Below are 14,483 nucleotides of genomic sequence, written 5' to 3' on the forward strand. Positions count from 1 at the left end.
ACCACTCAGGTGCTCCTATGTGTAGAGGATTGTATTGGCAACCTTCAGTCTCGAAAGACTATGGTATCGCGCTCTGAAAGGTGGTTCTGGCACAGCGTCTAGTGTGGCTGAAAAGGCCAATCCGGGAGTGACAATCCCTTCCACACTGGGAGCAAGTGCAGTCTGTCCCTGGTCTGTCTCCCTGGCTATGGGCCTTCCTTCTTTGCCTCTTAGCCTCAGACTGTTGGCAAAGTGTCTCTTCAAACTGGGAAAGGCCATGCTGCACAGCCTGCCTCCAAGCTGGCCGCTCAGAGGCCAGGGTTTCCCACTTGTTGAGGTCCATCCCTAAGGCCTTCAGATCCCTCTTGCAGATGTCCTTGTATCGCAGCTGTGGTCTACCTGTAGGGCGCTTTCCTTGCACGAGTTCTCCATAGAGGAGATCCTTTGGGATCCGGCCATCATCCATTCTCACGACATGACCAAGCCAACGCAGGCGTCTCTGTTTCAGCAGTGAATACATGCTAGGGATTCCAGCACGTTCCAGGACTGTGTTGTTAGAGGATGGATGTTCTTCCTCTAGGATGTTGTTAGAGGACTGTGTAGAGGATGGAGCTCCGCAATTCCCCCTTCATGGGATTTGGTGTTCCACCTCACACATTTACCTTGGTAGCATCATGGAGGGTTGCTCCACCTCTGAAAGAAAAGGATACCTGGCCTGGTTAGGGGCCTGAATTAGGTCAACATGATTGACTATCATATTAAGGCAGGAGAATCAGTCTTAGTTCTCTCCTTAGTGCTGCAACCAAGAGTGTCACTTAACAGTTCTTTTTATGTATGTCAGAACTAATTACAGTAAATGTTGACAGTTGGATGGTGCTGATAAAGCCCATGTGTTCTCACTCCATGAGAAATTTGCATGTAATGGAAATGTTTTCATACTCCAGCTCTGGAGTGTCAATAAGGATTAGGTTTTATGAGACAGTACAGTTTATGGGTTAGTGAAGGACTTGGCATAGCAATGATCGCAGACTGCTCTGTTAGTGACAAAAATGCTCATGATGACTTTCCCAACCTCTTTTACATATTTGTTGTGATTGATCATGTATGTCAAAAAGCATGTGGTGATGTTTTGGATTATGATAAATACATGTTTAAAATAGCCAATGGATGACATAAACAATGATCCATGTTGATAACCTAGAGCCCAAACCTAGGCTTGTCTATTTGGAAGTAAGTCCCATTATGGTCACTGGAACTTACTCCCAGGTAACTATGGATAGGATTGCAGCCTTAGTTCACACTGACTAGGTTGGAAAGAAATATATTTACTTTGAAAAGAGAAGTTGGCAAAACAACTAAGAAGAACATTATTTTTTTTTTCAAATCTGGGAAAAGAATAATAAGAAACACTAAGGAACAGTTTAAAAAAACATTGAAAGATGTAAAAATAAGAGTAATGCAGGCAGTGGAAATAATTGTCATTAAAATTACATTAACGCAATTAAGATGTTTTAGTGAAAAGTAAAGTTCTAAATGGAAACTGCAAGGATATTGCTGTATCATACAACGACTTGCCAGAATCCAAATTTGTGGATGTGCAAAATGGGAAAAATAGAATTGAAAAGATTCCTTCTTCCAAGATTTTTGTATGCTTCTAATTATTTATCATTCATTTTTATAGTAGATCAGTGATATGGTCAGTTCCAGTGGTGTATTATTTTGTATCCTTGTTTTGGTAGATGTTCTGAGTTCCATCACATTCTGTAAATATTGTCAGGAAAAAGAAAAGAGAAATTTCCCCCTGAAACCATATATGTGACTTTAAAAATTGCCTTCTAAAGGTAGTTTCAACTCTGGTAACAGCTGTAGTTGCTCCTCTTATATTCTAGTTGACATCCTCTTGATGTACGTGACAGATTATCACACTTTTTACAGCCAGATCTAACATTTGGCTTCTGAATACTGGCAGCCTGCATCTTCCAACTGCAGTGGGCTACCTGTAGTTTTCCATTTCTGGGGAAACACTAGCTCCACGTGATAGGATCAGATTTGCCTCCTTGCTGTTCCATGTAAAATAGGCAAACTAATTTTCCATCCGTCTCGGTCTGCATGATCTGTGAATTCTTGCTTCAGTAATCGGATCCATTTTAGACATACAGTCCAAATATCATTACCTGCAGACAACATGTGCTCCCATCCCTTGGATGTATTATAGTTGAAAGATTTATGATTAGCAATTTGAGCCATAGCATCGGTGGATGGGTCGGCAGGGCTATTTATCTGAGTTTCAGATCAATTTTTCCCTCTCACTGCAGTTAATGGCAAAAGCACTCCATTGTCGCAGCTGCATCATGTGATTTGCAACAAGAAAACACTGGAGGTGGCTAAACAACACAGTTTTGTAACTGGACTCCCCTCTTTAATGTCATGTTATATTTCAACTCTTTTTTAGATAAGCAGAATTTGGGGAGGAGTGTGTGTGTGTGTGTGTGTGTGTGTGTGTGTGTGTGTTAAAGTCAGTAGTGCCTGCAGAAAACCCTAATTTCTGACCAGTAATATCAGCCTCTTCTCCCCTGTGCTCATGATGTAACCTGCTCAGAGCCCAATCCTATACAACATTGACAATACAGCTGCAATGCAGCCCTGAGGTAGGGGAAAAAATGTTGCCTTGCACTGAGGAGACCTCCATGACTGCCCCCAATGCAGAATGCAGCACATGCCCCATTGGCACGGTTGCTTCGGTGCTGGAAAGTTGGATAGTATTGGGTCCTCAGGCTCTATACTGGAGAAAACCCAGAGGTCTTATGCCATTCACTTGAGGCGTTTGACCCACAGCTTAGCATAACCTCCAACATTTCACCATGGAATATAAGGATATGCTCATTACAGCCCTTGGATCCCTGTGGTTACACATTGCTGAAGCCTCTACTCCAACTTCTGTATACTGGTATTATTCTACAAGCCCTGCCTGGCTTTCACTGATGTTACAAACAGGGGTGGCTTGTTCTTGTGAAAACTGTGCTAGAAAATCATAGTAGTCCTAGCACAGCCTAAAACAGTGCTTCCCAAAGGCCTATGAGGGAGTTGGGAACGCTGTGAGTTGTTGCAGGGGTGAGGTGGGAGGTGGCCCCCTTGGCACTGCGGCAAATGCAGTGCCACCGGGACCTAGGGGCATTGTACTGTATCTGGGGGCATCCTGAAGCCTCCTGGAGGCCCAAACAAAAGATTTGTCTTGTTTGCTGAAAAATATTATCTTGAATATCCTCCTCTTTTGTAGGCCTCATTAGGTTCCATGGCTTCTGTATGTGCAATATCAACCATTACTAATCAGTGTACAATATCTTTATTTAATTTCTGTACTGCATTTGTATCCAACCTTTCTTCCATGATGGAATTCAAGGTGGAGCACTTGGGATTCCCACCTCAGATGATCTCCCATCTAGGCACGAGGAGTTAGGGTAGCTTCAGAAAGGTTATTGCTTCAGGTGTCTTCGGCCACAAATATTTATTGGACTCTTAGTCTGCCTCTCAATCACTCTCACAAGGTGACTTACTCAAAATAAAAACCTTTAGATTTAAAATTAAAAACAGAATATCCTAAAAGAAGATGATATTTCATAAATACTCCCCCAAATTGCCATTGCATTATGGTAATGTGCTAGTTGTTTTCAGTACCTTTGTAAATGTTGATTTATGCTTGCTACTGCAGTTGAGAACTTTCAACCTGTCTTGTCTTTTTGAAACTGATATTGTATGTACATAGAGTATAAATCTCTGTGCATGCAGCATTATTATTCATAAGTCGGAGGACTGCTCTCTGGATAATAAATGAAACCAAGTGTCTGTAGGGACTGTGGTTTGCCATAGTGAATCTCCTGTTTTCTCAGGTTGTGTTAGCAGAGAGATTACTGAAAGCATGCAAATTAAAAATCAAGAAAATAACGCAAACTCATGCTAATAAAAAGATCATATCCTGGGCAAGGTTAGCATTACACCCCCCCCCCCGGTCAATAATTAATTTGTCAATAATACCTTCTCTGGAAGAATGTGGTAGGTATCATTTGAAATCTTCTTTTAAGCAAACTAGCTTGTGGAGTAAGCATAAGAGAAAAATGTTATTTACCTTACTCGGAAGTACGCTCATTGCATTCGGTAAGACTTAGGCTGTAATCCGATCTTACTCATGGAAACAACCACCTCTGGTGTCATAGGACATTGGTTTTGTGTGCAGGACAAAGGCCAGTGAAAGTATCTTGAAAGAATCAGGGCTGATTCATGTTGGTGAGTGTTCTAAGACAGAAACAGGGTGTAGAATAAGCCAGGATGGAGAGTCAAATTTTACAAGTCTAATCTAAGATGCATTTTTGTTATCCAAGAACAGAGTAGTTGAGCTGAGTGGTGTAAAATACAGGAAGTTCAAATTTATGGAAGAGGAAGGAGCAAGAAAAGACTCAAGATGGATCCAGTTTCATGTTCAAGAAGGTTGGATAGGAGTATTAATGCTTTTTATTACTATTGATTTCAACTAGCAGTCTCCAATATGTTATATGAACAAGACAAAAATCACCAGTAATGCCAGTTCTCTATCCATCCCATGGAACTCATTCTACTAACTTCTTCAAACGTTTTCAGGACCACCATTGCCTGAACCCAACAAATCTCCAAGTCCTTACAAGTTCATTGAAATCAATGGGACTGAAAATGCACTTAACTGTGACTGAATAGACCTTACAGACTGTAATTTGCATTAAGTGCCCCCAACAGATAATTCTGTAAAATAGCCATTTTCAACCACTGTGCCGTGGCACACTGGTGTGCTGCAGACGGTCTGCAGGTGTGCCGTGGGAATTTGGGGGAAGATCATTTGTTAGTAGAACTATTGGGGGATGTGAGCCACTACTGTCAGTGTGGTATGCCTTGTCAATTGTCAAAAAACTGATGGTGTGCCTTGGCAATTTTAGTGTCTTGTCAGTGTGCTATGAGATGAAAAAGGTTGAAAATCACTGCTGTAAAACTTTAGTAAGTGTCAGAGCTGATATATAGAATAAGGGAGGTAGAAGTTGTGCATTCAAGATAATAATCAACATGTTCTGGACACAATCCAGACATCACTGAGCGTTCTGAAGTCCTGTTGGTTTCTGCTGGTGAAAAGTTAAGCACATGTACTTAACTTTTGGCTAAACAGCATTCATTGTCTTTTTAGTTGACCTCAAGCTATGTCAAACAAGAGCTTTTAGAAATCAGACCACAGAGAAGTCATTAGTGATTCCTGTCATTCTTAATCAGGAAGCTTTCATTCAACACATCTGACCCACTAGCGGTCTTAAAAACTACTTGTACCTTAGAAACAAGAAATGTTGAGACCCTGCCAGAGCAGTCCAGTACGGCCATTTTCTTTGCCCCAAGATGGTGGCAATCACAAAGAAGGACAAGTCCTTCACAAGACAGCAGGATTTAAAATGACAGTATGTTATGGCTGTGCTTTCCCTCTAGCTCATGTGTGGTTGTTATTAGTAATTGCTTATGATTCCTGACTTAGCTGAAGAGATCTTCAAGCATATGACAATTAATATTTGACTTCACTCTTTTAAAATATGGATGTTTGCCTCATTAAAATTTAGCAGTGATTTAAGCATTATACTGCCCTCATTTGTAAGGCCTGAATGTGCACTCACCACCTGTACGAATGTGGGGTTAAGAGACACCCAGTCTGCATCTCTACAGTGATGGCTACATTGATTTTGTGATCCAAACCGACCTCACTTTACAAGTGGTTATGGCTGAAGTTCTTCTCAGAGTTATATATCCACGAGACCTACTGAATCAATGTGTGTCTGGCCTTATACTGTGACCCGAAGCACCCATGAATATTTGTGGAGTCCCCATGGTGCTGCAGCATTTAAAAAGAAGCTAAATCCAAATTCATAGCAAGTATGATAACTTCCAAAAAGAGTATTTCAACTTAACAAGTTGCAAGATGGCTGTTTTGCTTTCATGCTTTGCTTGAGAGTTTCCCAGGGGCATAGGATTGGCTAGTGCTGGAAATGGAATGCTGGACTCAATGGACCTTTGCTCCAGCAGGGCAGCTTTTGAGTTCTTACCGATTTTAAAATGCATAGACTGAGCAAATTTGCTCAATGCAGTTGCAATAAATTCACTTTGCAATCATGTCTCAGACTAGAACCACACCTTAAACAAAACTGATGAATTCTGAGTTGTTTAACTTAAACAGCAAAAGGTTAAAGAGCCCTTTGGGCCTCATTATTTAAGCATGTTTCAGTGATTGTATTTGATGGCCAAAATATTGCCTGTAAAACACTATTCAGTGGGGATATTTGCTGACAGCATTATAAAGTAGCTAAATGCTCTTAGTCTATGGGATGTGTTAGTTTTGTAGGTTTAACATCCTTGACACTTAATAGGATTTGGAATTTCATTTTACCAACTGCTTTTTTATGTGACACTTTAATTGAATGCCTGGGAGTAAAAATGAAATTAACAAAGACAGTGCTAAATTATTGATGTTCTCTTTTCTTCCTCTGACAAAGCGCTCTGTGGGTTTTTCTTCCTTGCGGTACATTTTTCCCCTCCCGCCTTGATTGATGTGAAAATAAACATACAATCTGTTTGAGGGTGTACTATGGAGAAATTCAACAGAAGTTGTCAAAAATCTGGAATACAGTGGTTATGGAGCTGGTTTGCCAAGTTGTCCGTCTAATGCTGCAGAAGTCAATTACATTAGAACTGCAGTGGTCTGAAAATGGGCGACAATAAATTGCTGTTCCTGAGTGGGGGAATGCTGCAAGCAAATCTGTTGTTTGTTATATGATACCCTGAGATTCAAATAGTGGTGAACCGGGAATGAAAGGGAAGGAAGAATTATAAACATTGACACATGGGAAATATTGGCATTACTAATAAAGCATTTGGAAACTTCTCTGGCTAAGGTGTGCATAGTATACAAAGGCAGGGCTGTTTTGCACTGCATGTAGAAGTTGTCTAAGGATGCTGAAGTCCTGAGATAGCTTTCTAGTGCTTTGATTCTTAGGAGCTCAGTATACAAAACCTCTGCTTGAGTGGCAGGTCCCTGTGATTCCCCCAGTGAATAGAGTACAGTGCAAAATGAGTTTCAACAGGAAAGCGATGAGTGTGCCTATCAAAACTGTCAGCAAAAGGAAAAAAAAGTTCTTAACACTTCTGCAGGATAAATGAGTAATTTAGTATTCAACGTTGGATAGTCAACGTAATAGTCTACACTTCTAAAACTTCTGCAGTACAAATGAGTAATTTAGTATTCAACATTTTCTACACTTTGTGCAGCATTATAATGGTTTCTAAAATTACATTTCAGCAAAACGTCTCTGCATTTTTGTGACATAACTGAACAACAAGCAAAAAAGAGCTTGTAGACTTGGGCTGAGGATGCCGGAGTTCAGCATCTATCGTTGATTCCTTCCATGATCTTGAGCTACTCATGTCTGAACTACTCAAAGCAATTGTTAGCTTTGGTTTCCCATCTCTGAAATGGAAGTGGTGGGTGGAACCTGCTGTATCCATAAGGTTGTTCTGAAAACAGTGAGATAAAATTGTAAATCATAAAATGAATGGTTTATCATAAAGGTTGTTCCAATCTGGTAAGCTGTTGATGTTTGTTTGCAGGGATGGCACAAATGATTGTGATGCCCAATGCCACCGCTACTTTCTCTACCATGTTCTGATGGGGGGGGGGAACAGTCCCTTACAAAGAACTGCTGCACAGTTCTTTTCCAAAACCAGGATTTTTGTACTCTTAGGTAGAAATGTGTTCATTCCATTTGGGTCACAGTTTCGAAGGGTCACATTTTTTTAAAACAAAACTCTTACTATTCTAACCAGTATGATATTTTCCTCCTCTGCAAAAAGCTCACTGCGACAATCAAACTTTCCTTGTTAATTTAACACTTGTGTGAGCTTTCACTTTAACACGTTGTGTATAGCTAACTGTCAACTTCTTCCCCGCAGAAGATCCCTGATGATGGCCCCTTAGTGCTTTGGGGGCTATAATGTTCCAAGAGGTGTGTAAGAATCCTTTGTCATCCATTATTCTCTGACTCTCTTCCTGCAGTTGTTAGCTCTAATCAGAAGTAATAGTTCTTTGGGGAAAAAGTTTGCACAGGCACAGTTTTTTCCCATGTAAGAGTTTAGTCTCCTCTGCTATTATTGTGGTTCAAGGCTGTGAGCTGGGCAGATTAAACTATGTAAGGCGATTTCCTGTGTAGTTCAATAATTAATCACTGTAGTTTTGCATTAATTAAAAATTGTTACATTATAAAGAAAATAGTGTTAGTTTGAATCAAATTCAATGCTATTAGTCTGCTACTGCTAGGTACAGTATTTGTGATTTTGTTTAGTACCACTGTTTGGTCTGGAGTGTATGCAGCAGTTGATTCTCTGTTGCTTATCTTCATTGATAAGCAATGAAGCATAAAATTGATAAGCATAAAATTTGCATATGGTATAAAAGGACAATAGTTGCTAGGGTGACAAGACTTTCCGGTTTCCCTGGGACAGTCATGGTTTGGGAGGAAGTGTCTTGGTGTCCTGAAAGCTTCTCCCCAAAGCCTCCAGGATCCTGGTCCTGCCAACTTGCCTTCTGTCCTGTCCTGCACCAATTCTGCTGTCCCTCCTAATGCCTGTTCCAGCCTCCAGAAGCAGCACCAGTCTCCTGTGTGATCTTCCACCTGTCTCTTTGTTCTGGAGGCTGTTACCCTGCACATGCCTGATCTTGTCTGATCTTGGAAGCTAAGCAGGATCAGGCCTGGTTAGTACTTGGATGGGAGACTGCCTCGGAATACCGGGTGCAGTAGGCTTATAACATAGTCTTTGGAGACTGAAGGTTCCCAACCATTTGCACCCACATAACTGTTGCCTGCTGCTGTTTGGGGCACTGAGCATTTTATACAAAGCAGCACTATATAACACTCCAAAGGGAACACCTCTTTACCTAAAGCAACACTCTTCATTCAGTACTTTTCTATCATGCTCTCTGCAAGATTTGGTCACGTAGGAGGCTCATGAACCTTCTCCAAACTGTCTTATCAGCTAAGCAGTTTCGTAACTTTGTGCGGAATGTGCACAATTGGCAGTGTGCCCTCTTTTTCCTCTTCCTTTAGCTCGCATCCTCAGACTGGGAGTGGAGCCTGGAGTCGCTGACCTGCAAGAGGAATTTCATTTTATTCCCTCTATTGAGTTCTAACAACTCTTTGAGCCTACTGAGGTCTAGCAACTCTTTGGGGCCCAACACTCACAAGGTACAAAAGGGCTGCAGTGTGATGACAGGATTCAGTCTCGGGAAGGCTGCTGCTGTGCTGTGTGGGGCAAAATCTGCTACAGAACCAGAGTATTGCAATAGAGGTGGATCATCAGGCCCCTGAGGTAAATTCGAGATTATTTTTGAGGGATTTGATAAGGTGTTTGGTGTTGCACCTCCCAAATGTCTGGAAAGCATAAATTCCTCCCCCATATTTTTCCTATTATTTTTACTTGAGGGATTAAGAAAATGTACATTGCTTCCTGCCCCACCACTCCACTAGGAAAGTATGTATCATATCACATTATGTATCTTGCAGTGGAAGGGGGCTTCATATGTTTATTCAACTGTAGACAGGTAGAGAATGGTGGAGGCAGGAGGTACAACTGCAGGAACCTCTTCTTATGCTTCATTAGTGCATTTAAAAGTAAAACACTCATCCTGGTGACCCTTGCTGTATTTACCCTACTTTGTAAAAAAAAAAATTCCAGTCCTTTAGAAGCTGTCCCCTTCAAACCTCCTCTTCAGTTGTACAAAGTGGAGGTAGTGACAGTAAAACTACCATAGAAAGAAAAATTAGCATGACCTTTAAGAAAAGTTCAGACTGGATACCTAATTTCATTTGAAATTCACAAGCAAAACAAAGCACACAACTTAACCTGAAAAAGGAAAGGAACACAGTTTGGCACAGCTTGAAGCTACCATTTGCCCTCAATACCATGTTTGGACCTTTCAGTTTAGCACATTAAATCTACACTGCTGGGAAAAAAATGCTCATATTTTTATTGAAGAAATAAGGAACATTCATAATTTATTTTCTTATGGATGTCGCTCATACAGATTAGTAGTAAAGACCCAACAGCACTATCTTGTTTGACTGGGAAGTGCCAGATGCTACTTAAAGACAGATGTGATGGAAGGCAGCCCCTATACAGGCAGCCTCTGCTAAAACGGTTTTGATTTCCCTTGTGAAGCAAGTTTGAGTGCAATCTTTTTATCAGGTCTTGTGAGAGCACCATAAACCTAATTTGGAGGGCTTCCTCTTGTGGATGCTAGTCACAGGGCACCACAGTTCTCCCAGAACTGCACAGGATGTACCTATTCAGCTTGACAAGAGTTTGGTTTTCTTTTGTTTGATTACCAAACATTTGCTGAAAGCCCATGTTGCTTGTACAGCACTTAATCACCATGAATTCTTCCACAGTAAAATGGAGAGCCACACAAAAGAAGTGTTCTATATAAGATGAGCTGTTTTTATTTATTATGGAAGGCATTCGATGTTGCACACTTCCATCCAAAAGAATTGCCAGAACAATTACAAAATATATATATACACAATGAAATAGTTTTTGGAACCCAGTAAAAAAAAACAAAAAAAAAACACATTAAACAATAGAGCCAGCAGTGTTCCTAACTTAATAAGGGCACACAAACTCATCTGAGAAGGCCTGGGCCGATGAAAAGATTGCATGATGCCAGGAGTAATCAGACTTCTCGCCTAAGAAGAAAATGTTAGAGGCCCAAAGAGACTCAATTGAGCTTTGGTGAGTGACCAGTAGCTGTGTGGGTCTGGTCCGAGTTCAGTAGCATAATTGGCCCGCACCAGGTGCTACAGGCTATTCACAAACAGCCTATTTAGTGGTACATGAACCACCTCTCAGCCTCAGCTGTCTCTGACCAACAGCCCATTAGAAAGGTTGTAGGGCTTTCCTTCCTCTTGGTTTTCAAGTATATTATAAATTATTTTCTCCTTCACCTCACTGGTGATCCTTGCCTATTGTCTTGGCTTCTCAGCTGTGTTACTTTGGGGCTTCACAGTTTGTTTAAACTAATTGTCTCATTGGCTGGATGAATTTGTCTTTGTTTCCTCCCCCCCCCCCAACCCAGCTGAGGAAGTGCTTGTATAGACAAGTTGGCCAGCTTCTGGTGATGCTGTTTAGAAGCGATTGAAGAAAGAAACATATTTGGTTCTATCAGAAGGTGTAGTTAAGAAGCAAAATATATTTATTTGGTTATTTTTAACTGGAAATCAATTTCCTGTTTAAAGTTGATACCCCTGCAGTGAAGCGATAAGAACATTTTTAATGTTTCCCCAGCATCTGCCTGTACATTTTAGTTTGTTGCAGGATTAGTGGATAGCTGATGCTGCTTACATAAATGTGAGCAAGGAAAGTGAGATTCTCATTACAGAGTGAAGTGGATAATGTGACTCAGTGACGGAGGGCGATGGAACTGCATATACTGTCCATTAACTCAGTAATCGTGCCTCTTCTTCTCCAGATGAGGGGATTCACGGGCAAAGCGTTTTGCTGTGTTGCAAGAACAAATCCCCAAAGCCTCCACAGCAGAACTGTCTGCAAGTCAAGCGATAAATATGTGAAGGCAGATGCAGCAAGGACTACGTTAGTATTGCCATCATTCAGTTCTTGGCATGGCTATTATTAAAGTCCCGGGAAAGGTGAGGAGCATCAACATGCTGTTCACAGCTCCAAAATGGGGAGTGCGCATTGTTAACTCCAGGTGTAACTCCTAGAGGCAAACTCCGACTAGCTTCCACGAAGTTCAGCCTCATATTTGAGATTTCTTCAGTACCGTATGGATGAGCTAAACAGATATCTGCCTAGTGACCAGACCTCTGCAGAGCAATCTGATCCATGTCTGAGGCTTGGGATTCTCATGTTGTTTAGTTTGAGGAAGGGAGGGGCTGAGAAGTATGTCTAGCGAATGAGGAGGCAGCTGCAGCTCATGCAGTCGCTCCCCATCACTAGCCCCTCTTTCCATCCATGGCTTGCTTTGACCACGCATAGTGTTAGATGTGTGAGCCAAAGCTAAAGGATCACTAACCTGCAAATGAACCTACCTCATACTTCAGTCAGGGCAGGCCCTCCTCTGCATTCTGCTTGTAGCTGAAGTGCTGTGGGCAGGCATGCTGAAATTCCAGTTTTGCTACCATTGAAATTTTGCTAACATTGAAAGAGTTAACAGATTTTTAACTAACATTTTGTCTAAAAATAACTTCCTCAGTGTTTTCCTTATTGTCTTGCAAGGCATCTTCTAATATTTGCTTATTAAGCTCTGAAATATTTTTCTTAGTGCCTTAATTCCTGTGAATCTCACCACTCTTGGTATTTTAATTGGTAGCTGGCATTTCTGTGTACGTTTTATTTTATCTCAAGCTTTTAAAAATCTGCAGCTAACAAACTTTAATATAGACTAAACGGTATCATTTACTTGTATGTAATACGCAGGGTACTGTAGGTAGCTGCACGTTTAATGGATTTAATAGCTTTTAAACTGACTTGCAGTTTAAACAAAGAATTTATTATGAAAGTGAAGTAGTAGTTGTGCAGATATTAATATAGAGAATAGGCATTTAGAAGCGCATTTGTTTGTGTTTAGTTTTGGTTTTGATTCTTTTTTAATTTAATTTTTTTATGCCATAGTACAACTGTCCATTGACTGTAATGGTTTAAGTAGCAGAAATCTCTGTGCATGAACAGGGTGCATGACAAAATATAGGGTATAGAAAATCATCTTTTAGTTTTTGACCAAAAACCAGGAGTTGCAATTTTTAGCCTTCCAGAGCCTTAAAAGGCATCTAAGAGGCATCTAAGAGGACCCTCAGAAGGTCCTCCGGAAGTGGTGGAAGCACAGCTCCCGTCACCTCCGAAGGCTACAGGTTGGACCCACCTGTGGGTTTGGAACCTGTGGTAACATGAGGCACTTGTAGTACTTTTGCTCCTCAATATCTTTGTTTTGGGGGCTGCACTTACTGGACCCATGACTGTCCCTCTTCTGGGTGGGAAGTGAGAGAGGGCGTGATATTTAAAAAATCAGATGTTGCCTCTGCTTGCCTTTAAATACTTTGACCATAGTAGGAACGATTTCTTGGATGTCTCATTTTTATCCTTCCTCTTTTTTTTTTTTTTGACAGGGTTATCCTGGATGTGACGTGATGATGTAGGAATTGGTGGGGGGATATCCCTTTATGGCCATCTGTAGCACTATATTATGCCTCCTGTGGGCTGGGGTATGAATACTATGTAGAAGGCATCATTTTGTGCAAGAGTTTGAGGTTTGTGCATGTCAGAAGGATGGTTTTTGGAACTTACTGGTCAAAGTTCCAATTCAGGTGTTATACATGACATGTTATACATGAGCTGCATGACATTAGTAGGCTGCAGTTTTATGCACACTTCCCTGAAAGTAAGAGCCACTGAAGACAATGGGGCTTGCTTCTGAGTTAAAATGAACAGGACTATCCAGTTAAATTCTTCTTTATTTAGATAAACTTTGTGTAGATATCTTTATTCGTGGATGTAGTTACATGTATAAGGCATTCTGATGTGCTTGTATTCTATGTGCAAGACACATGGAATTGACTGACAGGGAGAAAAAGAATTGTTTCAAGGAAGACAGAGAGAGTATTTGGGGAGGAAGCTAAACATGCCCATTACAGAAGAAGTCTGTGTTTCCTGCAAAATGTGTGAATGCAAGGGACGGGGACTGTGATTTGCAACATATCTCCACCACAAAGGGTTGTTGGAAAACTAGTGTTTGCAACAGAAATACCCACCCACCCACTGTGTGTAATTCAAGTGCTATTAAAGGAATTGAAAATGAGCAGAAGTAGCAGTTGTCTTTTCCCCGCAGTCATAACAGATTGTCTGACAGGCACACAAAAAGCATTAGGCAGAAGTAGGGAAAATTAAACTATAATAGTAATAATACTAATGCTTATCGCTAAGATTTTTTTTTTTTAAAATATGTAACTTTCAAGTCTTTCACAGATTTTAACTGTTCAAACACTGGAACATTCTCCTGAAATAAAATGCCTTATTCTTTGCAGGTGCGAGTAGACATGCGAGATCTATTGGCATCTATTGGTTTTCTGCTTTTTAAAGAATGGCAACAGCTTTTTAAAGAATGGCATTCAGGGACCCTGAATGCGACTGAGGTCACACTGTGTGTGTGTGTGTGGGGGGGGGGTTTTGAGCTTTTCCTACTACCATTCTTATGACTAAAACTGCCCTTCCCTAAAGCTGCTATGTGGCTAAGGAAAAATATGCAGGTATCGTATTTCCATTAGGATTCCCCAGCAAGAAAAATAGCAAATGGAGAAGTTTAACTGAGAAAGCAGAATGAGGGGAAAGGGTTACTTTCCATCCCTAAGGACCATGACCCCCATTGGGTTTTTCTTCACCATGGGTGCTAT

This window comes from Tiliqua scincoides, unplaced genomic scaffold, assembly GCF_035046505.1.
Source record: "Tiliqua scincoides isolate rTilSci1 unplaced genomic scaffold, rTilSci1.hap2 HAP2_SCAFFOLD_161, whole genome shotgun sequence".
In the NCBI taxonomy this organism is placed as follows: Eukaryota; Metazoa; Chordata; class Lepidosauria; order Squamata; family Scincidae; genus Tiliqua; species Tiliqua scincoides.